This window comes from Phyllobates terribilis, unplaced genomic scaffold, assembly GCF_046119375.1.
Source record: "Phyllobates terribilis strain yellow unplaced genomic scaffold, ASM4611937v1 Scaffold_4__5_contigs__length_816908805, whole genome shotgun sequence".
Taxonomy (NCBI): Eukaryota; Metazoa; Chordata; class Amphibia; order Anura; family Dendrobatidae; genus Phyllobates; species Phyllobates terribilis.
In genome coordinates, this window is record NW_027362764.1 from 218951931 (window position 1) to 218964878 (window position 12948).

Consider the following 12948-nt stretch of genomic DNA (forward strand, 5'->3'; position numbering starts at 1 on the left):
AACCTATGACCACAAGGGCACTATGACACAAGACTATGTCATGCTTCATCTTCACGGTCACATCCAATTCTCACAGAAAAATGGCAAGAGTTTTCAGCGGACCACTGACTACAATATGCCAACAATGTGGAGCTCAGTGGGGTCAAGAGGCTGAGAAATGGCAAGGTCCTTTCCTGGCATCCATGTCGTCTCATTTTAATCAGAAGAAGGGGTCACAAAGGTCAGACTCTGACTAATTGGAAATCAATGAAGAAATACCAAAATAATTTGTCCTTCGATAATCCCCTTTGAAAAACAGTTTTAACAATTGTTTCTGATAAACATGTTGAGATAATATTTAACAGAGTAATAGAATATTGGATATATATTCACAAGTTTAAATGTTCTGAATTTATAAAATCTGCCACTTTATTGATTTTGTCTTGTTTCAATTATTAATGTCATATATATATATATATATATATATATATATATATATATATATATATATATATACAGTACAGACCAAAAGTTTGGACACACCTTCTCATTTAAAGATTTTTCTGTATTTTCATGACTATGAAAATTGTACATTCACACTGAAGGCATCAAAACTATGATGACCTCCACACCCGGGTACCATCCGCAGATTAGAGCGCGCCAATTTCGCAAGTCCAGATGCAGTCTTGCGGAATTGGCGCATTCTAATGCAAGTCAATGGCGGCGAAAACACAGCGCTTCCGCAAAATTAATGGACATGCTGCGGATTTTTGAGCGCAGCATAAACGCTGTGGAAAAATCCGCAGCATGGGCATTGAAAGTGCGAAATTGCATTGGAGACCATGGGGGAAGGTCTACCAAGTGTTTCCCAAGCATTTACACTGCGGAAATTCCGCAGTATAAACGCTTGAAAAACGCATCGTGGGCACACAGCTTTATGGCGCCAGTAAAATTGTTAATATGTTCAATTACATGAAGTTTGCCAGTGCAGTCTGCTGAAAAACAGTTCCACACCCTGATGTTCCCACTTCCAAAAGGTAACTGTTGGTATGGTGTTTTAACATGGTGTGTATTATGCAATCCAAAGAGTTCAATATTGGTCTCATTTGACCAGACTATATTCTCCCAGTATTTCACAGGCTTGTCTAAATGTTGTTGTGTAAACTTTAAATGTGATTGAACATGCTTTTTGCTCAGCAATGGAGTCTTGCGTGGTGAGTGTGAATACAGGCCATGGAGGTTGAGTGTATTACTTACGGTTTTGATTGCAACAATTGTAAATGTTGAATCTAGGTCTTTCTGTAGCTCTTCACACATGGTCCTTTGCTCTTGGACAACTTTTCTGATAATTCTTTTTACTCCTCTGTCTGAAATCTTGCGGGAAGAACCTGTTCATGGCCAGTTTATGGTGAAATTATGTTCTTTCCACTTCCCGATTATTGCCCCAAAAGTGATCACTGGATCCTTCAGTAGTTTAAAAATTCTTCTGTCACTGCCATTAGTAAGTTTTGCAACAATAAGGTTGCGAAGGTCTTGGGACCGTCCACTGGATTTACCCATCATGAGATATTTCTTGTTTGACACGTTGGTAATGAGACACCTTTTATAGGCCATCAGTAGAACCAGCTGATATTATTTTTCACAAAGTGGCAGTATTGCTTTCTAACTACTGATAGAATTCAGTGGTGTCATGACTTTCCATTGATTTTTATACCTCTCTTGCATCATGTGTTCAATACTTTTTCCGATTGTCATTTCTCATTATAACACATAACTTAATTTCTGGACATCTATGGTCTGATTTCTTTGCCTATGTGGATTGGATGGATTGTTACTGACATTGGGTGAAAAATATTTAGATTTGAGAGTCCTCAGTGGTTGATACCTTCTAATTGCTAACTGAAAAAATGGTAACAAATTTCAAGCTTTCGAGACTACTCAGGTCTCTACATCAGGCATAGTATACTACAAAATCTGAAGGATCTGATGCTTTTCATCACCTGTCTTACCTATTGCATTTTTTTTCTTGTGTGTCTTATTGTGTATAAATATGTGACTCTTCAGATTTTGTGCTATACTATGCCTGATGAAGAGACCTGAGTAGTCTCAAAAGCTTGCAATTTGTTACCATCTTTTCAGTTAGCCATTAAAAGGTATCAACCACTGAGGACTCTCCAATCTAAATATTTTTCTATCTACTGGCTAACACGGTACAAGAATATATATTTTCCCTATGACATTGGGTGAGAATTTCATGTCAAGAGCACCTTTAGAAATATATTTACTTAAGAATTGAACACCTCACCAATTTTCTATTTCACCTTCTGCTTATATCTATATCTATATATATACAGTACAGACCAAAAGTTTGGACACACCTTCTCATTTAAAGATTTTTCTGTATTTTCATGACTATGAAAATTGTACATTCACACTGAAGGCATCAAAACTATGAATTAACACATGTGGAATTATATACTTAACAAAAAAGTGTGAAACAACTGAAAATATGTCTTATATTCTAGGTTCTTCAAAGTAGCCACCTTTTGCTTTGATGACTGCTTTGCACACTCTTGGCATTCTCTTGATGAGCTGCAAGAGGTAGTCACCGGCAACGGTCTTCCAACAATCTTGAAGGAGTTCCCAGAGATGCTTAGCACTTGTTGGCCCTTTTGCCTTCACTCTGCGGTCCAGCTCACTCCAAACCATCTCGATTGGGTTCAGGTCTGGTGACTGTGGAGGCCAGGTCATCTAGCGTAGCGCCCGATCACTCTCCTTCTTGGTCAAATAGCCCTTACACAGCCTGGAGGTGTGTTTGGGGTCATTGTCCTGTTAAAAAATAAATGATGGTCCAACTAAACGCAAACCGGATGGAATAGCATGCCGCTGCAAGATGCTGTGGTAGCCATGCTGGTTCAGTATGCCTTCAATTTTGAATAAATCCCCAACAGTGTAACCAGCTAAGCCCCCCCGACCATCACACCTCCTCCTCCATGCTTCACGGTGGGAACCATTCATGTAGAGTCCATCCATTCACCTTTTCTGCGTCGCACAAAGACACGGTGGTTGGAACCAAGGATCTCAAATTTGGGCTAATCAGACCAAAGCACAGATTTCCACTGGTCTAATGTCCATTCCTTGTGTTCTTTAGCTCAAACAAGTCTCTTCTGCTTGTTGCCTGTCCTTAGCAGTGGTTTCCTAGCAGCTATTTTACCATGAAGGCCTGCTGCACAAAGTCTCCTCTTAACAGTTGTTGTAGAGATGTGTCTGCTGCTAGAACTCTGTGTGGCATTGACCTGGTCTCTAATCTGTTAACCTGTGATTTCTGAGGCTGGTGACTTGGATAAACTTATCCTCAGAAGCAGAGGTGACTCTTGGTCTTCCTTTCCTGGGGTGGTCCTCATGTGAGTCAGTTTCTTTGTATCGCTTGATGGTTTTTGCAACTGCACTTGGGGACACTTTCAAAGTTTGCCCAATTTTTCAGACTGACAGACCTTCATTTCTTAAAGTAATGATGGCCACTCGTTTTTCTTTACTTAGCTGATTTTTTCTTGCCATAATACAAATTCTAACAGTCTATTCAGTAGGACTATCAGCTGTGTATCCACCTGACGTCTGCACAACACAACTGATGGTCCCAACCCCATTTATAAGGCAAGAAATCCCACTTATTAAACCTGACAGGGCACACCTGTGAAGTGAAAACCATTTCCGGTGACTACCTCTTGAAGCTCATCAAGAGAATGCCAAGAGTGTGCAAAGCAGTCATCAAAGCAAAAGGGGGCTACTTTGAAAAACCTAGAATATAAGATATATTTTCAGTTTTTTCACACTTTTGTGTTAAGTATATAATTCCACATGTGTTAATTCATAGTTTTGATGCCTTCAGTGTGAATGTACCATTTTCATAGTCATGAAAATACAGAAAAATCTTTAAATGAGAAGGTGTGTCCAAACTTTTGGTCTGTACTGTATATCCATATCTATATATATATATCTATATCTATATATATATCTATATATCTATATATATAGATATATAGACACATAGACACACACACATAATATATTTGAAAAAGTAATCAAGCCCCATGAAGTTTTCCAAATTTTTTCATGTTACACCAAGATATTTAAATGTATTTTGTAGGGATTTTATGTGCTATGCCAACATTAAGTAGCAAGTATTTGTGAAGTGTAAAGGACATGATAAATGGTTTTCTAAATATAAATCTGAAAATTTGTACTCAGTCCCCCTGAGTCAATATTATGTAGGACGACCTTTTTCTGCAATTACTGCTGCAAGTCTTTTGGGGTATGTCTCTACCAGCTTTGCACATCTAGAGGCTGACATTTTTGCCAAATCTTCTTTGCAAACTAGCTCTAGCTCAGTGAGATTGGCTGGAGAGCGTCTGTGAACAGCAATTTTCAAGTTTGCCACAGATTCTCAATGGTATTTAGATCTGGACTGTGACTGGGCCATTTAAACTCATGAATATGCTTTGATCTAAACAATTCCAATGTTGCTTTGGCAGTATGTTTAGGGTAAGTGTCCTACTGGAGGGTGAATATGCGTCCCAGTCTCAAGACTTTCGCAGCCTCTAACAGGTTTTCCTCCAGGATTGCCCTGTATTTAGCTCCATCCATCTTCACATCAACTCTGACCAGCTTCCCTGTTCCCCTGAAGAAAAGCATTCCCACAGCATGATGCTGCCACCACCATGTTAGATGGTGGGGATGGTGTTTTCAGTGTGATGTGCAGTGTTAGTTTTCCTTCACATATAGCATTTTTCATTTACACCAAAAAGTTCTAATTTGATCTTATCTGACCAGAGCTCCTTATTCCATATTGCATGTAAGGAACACAGCTGGCATGTGGAAAAAAGGTGCTCTGGTCAGATGTGTGAAAATATTTAGAAAACCATGAATCATTTCCTTCACACTTCACAACACTTGCTACTTTGTGTTGGTATGTTACCAACACAATATAATTATATAATTATATTGTAATTATATTATATAATTAATAACACAGAATAGATACTAGAGTCTATATTCTCCACTTATATTCAACTGGTTACAATAAAGGCAAGCAATGTGTAGAACCAATAATGTCCTAAACAGTAAGAGACGTATTGCCAAATAAGACCTCAAATCCACAGTATTGATTTATTAGACAGACTTTTCTTTGCATCATATGTGAAAACAAAGGTCATCGCAGTCCACAAGTTGTTAAATTGCAGCACTAGTGTTTTTCTGTGTTTTTAAAGGGTAACGTCAGTCAATAGATCCACTTTAATCTATATCATATTGGAGGCAGGTTTTACTATGACCCTAAAGATCATCTTAGAATGGATTGCAGCTATTATTTCTTTAAGGGTTAGTGTGAGAGCTTGTTTTATATATATGTAAAATATGTTTTGTTTTTATCTTTTAAATCAGTGGATGAAACTTGCTGGATTTGTGTTTTTATTGTTACTCAATAAACAAGTCAATTTTCCTTTCCTAAGCATTCTTGAGATTATGGAATTAAATTTACCTTCCACTGGACACTTGAGAGTGAAGATACCAAAAAATTATAATCTACCTCCTTCCTTACTGAGTACATTAAAATAATGAAATATTACCTACCCCTATACCACTTGAGATCAGTCATCACTAGACATTAGGAAATATGGAGGAGTTTTTCACTGTGGGCACTTTATTTCTGTTGGAAATTTTTCAGTGATCTGAAAAAAACCTCTAAGACCCTAATTTTTGGTGAAGAATAGCTTGGCAGTGGTTGACGCACAACGCCACGCCTGGCAAGTTAGGGACCGAATGGGAGGTTCACTGTCACATGACAGTGGTCTTATACATTCTAATCAAAATGTTAGCGAAGAACCTTGTGTTCAGTTTTGTAAATTTTGCTTAGCCTCAATAATGAATATTTGGGACCAATCTGTATGTAACCTATCCTGCCTCACTACCAGACAAAACAATTAATTTTCTAGATGAGAAACGGCATGTACTACCCTTGTAAACACCCTCATAGACCACTACTGGAACATTTCTTGAAAGAAGAGTTAGTTGAAATAAATGACGCTACTGATAACACCAAGTGTTAGCAAAATGGGAAGAGTCACTACTTTAGATGTTTAAACCATGCCCAGTAGACCCTATAGCGAAACAGCCATTACCACCCACAGTTTGCTCAGTGAATAGCCTTGGTGAAAACAGCTTCAAGGTCTTGATAATATATCTTTACATCATGAGCTTTGAGTAACATATAAATTATACAATGTGGAAAATAATTAGAATTTTTTCTAAGCATTTTGATATGTAGCACTGACTAGAAACCTGATAGATAATAAATAATTACTATCTTGTCAATATTTATATTGTATGAGAAGAAATGAAAATTCTGTTCCAGCGCTTGAGGGATAATATCTAATATTTGAATAAATATATTTTCATCCATATTAATTGTTCTAAACGACACGGCTTTTCTATAGATAAAGCACAACTGCAGATTATATTGAATATTAAATGTAAACATCTAGTTTGTGAACAGAATGAGGTTATCCATGACTAAACAGCAATCATCATGGATGTGAAAAGATAAACAGAAAGTTAATTTCAAGATTTGTAGACCATTTTTAATTAAAATACTTGAAGGAGAAAGGGGATGCAGTGTCTTATCCATTCTCTTATTTAATGGGACCACTACAGCCGAGTCATTTTTATAATATTAATATAAGACTAATTGAATCCGATATGCTTTGTTTTATTGAAGAATGACCAATGTAATTATGGGATGGCCTTGGATTGGAACAAGCAAATTCTGCCAGGGAACTAATGTACTTAGTATTTTAATCAATCTAGATACTTAACAGAAGCTAGAACACTGTGACATTTGTGTGATTTACAGTAACATTGGGGCAATTTGAGATGAAGAACTGAAGTTGTAATGATCAAGTTCAGGTGCTTTTTACTGGAGTTTCCATGGCTTCATATTGTGTACCCGATTTTCTCAGATGAGGAGAAGATGAGGAAAATAAATTTCTCCATCTTCTCCATTCTGTCAATCCCTGAAAATTGGACTGCACTCAGATGTTACCCGAGTGCAGTCGGATGTTTTCCACATACTCATTGATTTGCATGGCAGACTGCAATCTGATTGGATTGGATCAAATGTGGGTATGCTGAAATTATTCCCTTGAACTAAATTTTGTGACTTTTGGTGTTTTCACAGCAGTTTCTCCCAGGTAAGCCAAAATGAGAAAAGCTGGGGATGCACAGGGGCGCGGCAGGATCGTGATGCCTCAGCTCCTCTAATTCACGACTAGTTGTGGCGTTCCTTACAGTTGTGGCATTCAGAGACTGGAGTAATATTACTGGCAAGAAGCTCTTAATGAATTGGGAGCATATGATTATATCATGCCCCCTCATCAAGACAGACAAGACCTCACCGGTCTAGGTAAATTGGGGACAATGTGTCTTAAAAAAAATCAATCAAAGAATTACTGGGATACAAAGAAGGATTCCAGAGTTATTGCCACATAAAGTGACACTGGTCAGATTTGAAATATTTTCCTGGTCAGGAAGGTGAAAACAAGCTGTGATGGGAAAAAAATCATAAATTACTACAACCATTCATTACTAGCCTATTTTGTATTTTGGCATCATGAACAAAGCACTTTCCATCTATATCAGGGGTGGGGAGGTAATTTTCCCGAGGGGCCACATTAGAGACCATGACTGTTGTGGAGGCCCAAACCAATAGGCTGAAATGAATTCTGCTCAATATTAATATTAACTCTAATTATTATATTATTAATAATTATATTAATATTAATTGGATCACTTAATATTGATCAGAATAAAGTATGCTGACATCTCCCTATATACCATTTGAGCCCACATACAGCCCCTTCTACAGGGTGGGCCGTTTATATGGATACACCTAAATTAAATGGGAATGGTTGATGATATCAACTTTCTGTTTGTGGCACATTAGTATATGGGAGGGGGAAAACTTTTCCAGATGGGTGGTGACCATGGCGGCCATTTTGATGTCGGTCATTTTGGATCCAACTTTATTTTTTTCAATGGGAAGAGGGTCATGTGACACATCAAACTTATTGAGAATTTCCTAAGAAAAACAATGGTGTGCTTGGTTTTAACATAACTTTATTCTTTCATGAGTTTTTTACAAATTTATGACCACTTATAAAATGTGTTCATAGTGCTGCCCATTGTGTTGGATTGTCAATGCAACCCTCTTCTCCCACTCTTGACACACTGATAGCAACACCGCAGAAGAAATGCTAGCACAGGCTTCCAGTATCCGTTGTTTCAGATGTTGCACATCTCGTATCTTGATAGTATGGTGTGGTATATGGGGTACAAAGATAGTGGGGCCATTCTTCATCAATGGAAACCTCAATGCCACTGGATATCTGAAATTGCTACATAATGATGTGTTGCCCTCTTTATGCACTGAAGATTGCACGTTCCCTGAGGTTTTCCAACAAGATGGTGCACCACCACATTATGGGTGTCAGGTCCAAGCATTCCTACATGAACAGTTTCCTGAAAAATGGATTGGTTGTCATGGGCCAGTTGAATGGCCACCAAGGTCTCCCGATCTGACCCCCTTAGACTTTTATCTTTGAAGGTAATTGTCTATGCTGTGAAGACACGAGATGTGCAGCATCTGAAACAATGGATACTGGAAGCCTGTGCTAGCATTTCTTCTGCGGTGTTGCTATCAGTGTGTCAAGAGTGGGAGAAGAGGGCTACATTGACAATCCAACATAATGGGCAGCACTTTGAACACATTTTATAAGTGGTTATAAACTTGTAAAAAACTCATGAAAGAATAAAGTTACATTTAAACCAAGCACACCATTGTTTTTCTTATGAAATTCTCAATAAGTTTGATATGTCACATGACCCTCTTCCCATTGAAAAAAATTAAGTTGGATCCAAAATGGCCAACTTCAAAATGGCCGCCATGGTCACCACCCATCTGGAAAAGTTTTCCCGCTCCCATATACTAATGTGCCACAAACAGGAAGTTGATATCACCAACCATTCCCATTTAATTTATGTGTATCCATATAAATGGCCCACCCTGTATATATCGTATGAACCCACACATAGCCCCTTATATACCATAAGAGACCCCACACAGCCTCTCTATAAATAGCATGAGCCACACACAGCCTCTCTATATACAGCATGATACCTACACAGCCTCCCTATATACAGGATGAGCCCCACATAGCCTCCTTATATACAACATGAGCCCCACACAGCCTGCCCATGTCCAGCATTAACCCTCCATAGCTTCCCCATGTCCAGCATGAGCCCCACATAGAATCACCATGTCCAGCATGAGAGCCCCATAGCCTCCCCATGTCCAGCATGAGAGCCCCATAGCCTCCCCATATACAGCATTAACCCCCCCATAGCTTCCCCATGTCCAGCATGAGCCCCACATACAATCGCCATGTCCAGCATGAGAGCCCCATAGCCTCCCCATGTCCAGCATAAGACCCCCAAAGCCTCCCCATGTCCATCATGAGACCCCCATAGCTTCCCTATATTCAGCCAAACATCCCATACACATAGAAAAAAGAACACATACTCACCTCGCTCCCATTCCCCCAGCGCTCTGCCTGTGCATCTGCTTCTGCTCCTGTCTGAAATGGTGTCATCCCGTCAGCTTTTTGTCGCTCTGATTAGCGGAAGAGGGGACCAGAAACCCCTCTTCCACCAATGCATTCACTGTAGATGGAGAATCACTGCAGATGGAGACAGTGGTGACAGTGGGCGGGGGAAGGGCATGGTGCAGTCCATGGGCCACTGTTATTAGCTCCTCGGCTGTCTCGATTGGTGGGCTAGACTGGAACAGCCAGAAGGATGTGGCCCATGGGCCGCACTTTGCCCAGGTCTGATCTATGTAGTAGTATGAGGGCTTATTTTGGGGGGTCAAGTTATATGTTTAAAGTATATGTGGCGCCCCTGAGGGTTCAGTCGCCACAGGGGTACTGCACCTCATATTGAGGTGTGGTATCTCCTCTTCCAGGTAAGGATGGAGCATCTCTCAGGACCCCACTTCACCACTCAACACTACACCACTCCTGTCCTGAAGGGGGCCTAAATGCACCAGGGTGCTGCCCCGGCCCGGGATAGAGGAGATGGGGGGGAACCAAAGATAGGGGGAACCATGTAGTGGGTGAGGGTGGAGGACACACATTTAGGAAACACTTATTGATTCATATTTAATCTACGGCCATCTTAGGTTCAAGGTCTTTGATTGAGGGTCTTCTGTCAGGGTCCAGCAAAAGGCTGTAGCTGGTGGAAGGTTCACGGTCCTCATACTCTGGCCTTGAGATGAGGAGCGGGTCAGAGTTAACCACTGTCTCTACCCGGTCAAGGTCCTGACCTAAGAAGGCCTTGGAGGGGAGCAGAGGAGATACGCTCCACAGGCAAATGGATCCCAGGGGGATACGGACGGAGCGGAGTCGCCACCTGTATTCTTTATTCTGGCCTAGTCAGAGGGATTCCTGCTGCAAGAGGGGTAACCGTCCCCCGATATCTGACTTTGTTACTTCACGTCTCAATCAGAAAAGCCTGGAGGCTTAGTGGATCCCAAAGGGATACGGACGGAGCGGAGTCGCCAACTGTATCTCTCACACTGCGTTTATCCAGTGGGACCCGGCCTTATACCACGTTTGTACCACACACAGTCAGGAGGAGACTTAGTGGGAGAACTTACAAAGTAGAGGAACACACACCAGAGGGGTCTCGACAGGTGCTCCTGATCAACCTGGGAAGTGCTGGACCCCCTTCCCGGTGGCCGCAGTACGCCGTGTGTAGCAGAGAGAAGCTTTGCGGCTGAAAGTTCATCTAAAGTGAGTAAAGCCCCGGATGACTTCACATACCGCCTCTGCCTGTCATTTCCTGCGCGGCACTGCACCCACCATTCCTTTTCACACTGCCCTGAGGCCTGCTCCGCCTGCGGGGAGCCGTCCCATCTTAGCTGCCCGTAACACCAGCCTCAGTGGACTGTAGCAGCGCTGGTGTCCATCACCGGAAACCGCAGGTGGCGTAGTCGAAATACCACTCTTAATTGAAAGCCCATTATTTTTAATGTGACAGCCCTGGGCACGGAACGGGTCGAGGCCACGACTGCATCCCCCGCTACCCCTACACAGACCCAGCTCCGAGTAACCCCACCGCTCAGGGAGGGCGACAGAGGTGTCACGCATATACCTGTTATTTTAGGTAACCTTCAAGACTTAGTTGTCATCTGTGGAGAAATAGGACTTTTTTTGGTCATTACATGAACTGTAGTATCCTATATTTTTCACAAGTGTTCTCCTCTGCAGGCTAATTTTTAGTTTTCTCTGAGCTATTGGGTGAAACATACCTGCTAGGATGTCTTCCATAAATAGTACACCAAGGGATACAGAGTCTTGCTTTTCCTTATCTCTAGCATACAGACCAAAGCAGAAAAAGCATGGAAGACATTATTCAGCAGTACTGAGCCGTGTGGCTGTGAATCCAGCAGCGAAATACATTTACTGAAAGTTTCAGCACTGTCTATTACTGTTCTGAGTACTTCTCAATCCTCCTCCCCACTCACCTTTCCAGTATTCAATACAACTCACTGTGCTGGCAGTCCATCTTGCTTTGACCAACACAGATTTGAGCCTTATATTTCTAGTTGATGGTACCGTATTTTTTGGATTATAAGATGCACTTTTTTCCTCCAAAATTGAGGAAAGTGGGAGGTGCATCTCATAGTCCGGATGTATGGTCTGGCTGTGGATGGTGGGGAGTGTGGGGGGAGCGGCAGAGGAGTAGGTCACAGGAGGCAGGTGTTAGAATCTATCTTGTTTTACTATCGGCCATCTTGTTGTGGTTTGCTGGCTTCTAGTCTTTTCCTCTGGTGCTGGGTTTCTTGGTCACGTGATCTCTGCACTCTTTATTACCCAGCACCTGGCCCTCATTCCCTGCTGGATATCAGTGTTGTAACGCTCGTGCTCTGGCTAAGTAGACTTGTTTAGCTCTTCTTGCTTTGTACTCTTGTTATCCTGGGACTTCTTGTTCCACCAGTTTTGTTTCCTTTCATTTTCATTTCTGCAACTAACTTTTCTGTTAGGAGGTCTCCTGCTTTTGCTCCCAGTCCTTAGATCTTTTAGGGACCCCTTTTCCCCTTCCTACAGGTCTTCGTTTGAGTTCAGTGCAGGAGTTTAGGTGGGGCTATTCATAAGGAATAGGGCACCCACCCCAGCGTAGGCTAAAGCTGAGTCTCAGCTTTTCCCTCCTATTCCTTAGTTCTAAGTTGCAGAACATAACAGCAGGAGCCACCTGCTGCAGCTAACACTGTACCCGCTGCTATAGAAAATGATTATTCACTGCTCCCCTTGCCCATGGACGTGTGGAGTAGTGAATATTCATTCTCCGTAATAGCGCGCACAGTGTCAGCCACAGCTGCCGGCTTCCTGCAGCGGCTCGGCGATCACTTGTGCCCGCTATTAAGGAACATGAATATTCATTGCTCCCCTCTCCCCTGGGGGAGCAATGGATACCAGGATGGGGATGGGGATGCCATGCATACCAAGATGGGGATGAGGGGTGGCATGTATACCAGGATGTGGATGGGGGGTGCCATGCCTATCATGATAGGGGTGCCATGTATACCAGGATGAGGATGGGGGTGCCATAATACCAGGATGGGGATAGGGTGCAATGCATACCAGGATGGAGATGGGGTGCCATGCATACCAGGATGAGGATGGGGGTGCCATACATACCAGGATAGGGATGAGGGTGCCATACATACCAGGATGGGGGACCATATATACCAGGATGGGGATGGGGGCCACGTATAACAGGAAGGGGGTTATACAGTGCCTTGTGAAAGTATTTGGCCCCCTCGAACTTTTCTACCTTTTGCCACATTTCTGGCTTCAA

At 41.8% G+C, this 12948-nt stretch overlaps 1 protein-coding gene across 2 annotated transcripts in view; it reads right to left on the reverse strand.

The window, feature by feature from the left end:
- CPNE4 (copine 4) overlaps positions 1–12948 on the reverse strand; it is a 915330-nt gene that overhangs the window by 5335 nt on the left and 897047 nt on the right. The gene's annotated exons all lie outside the window — the stretch shown is intronic.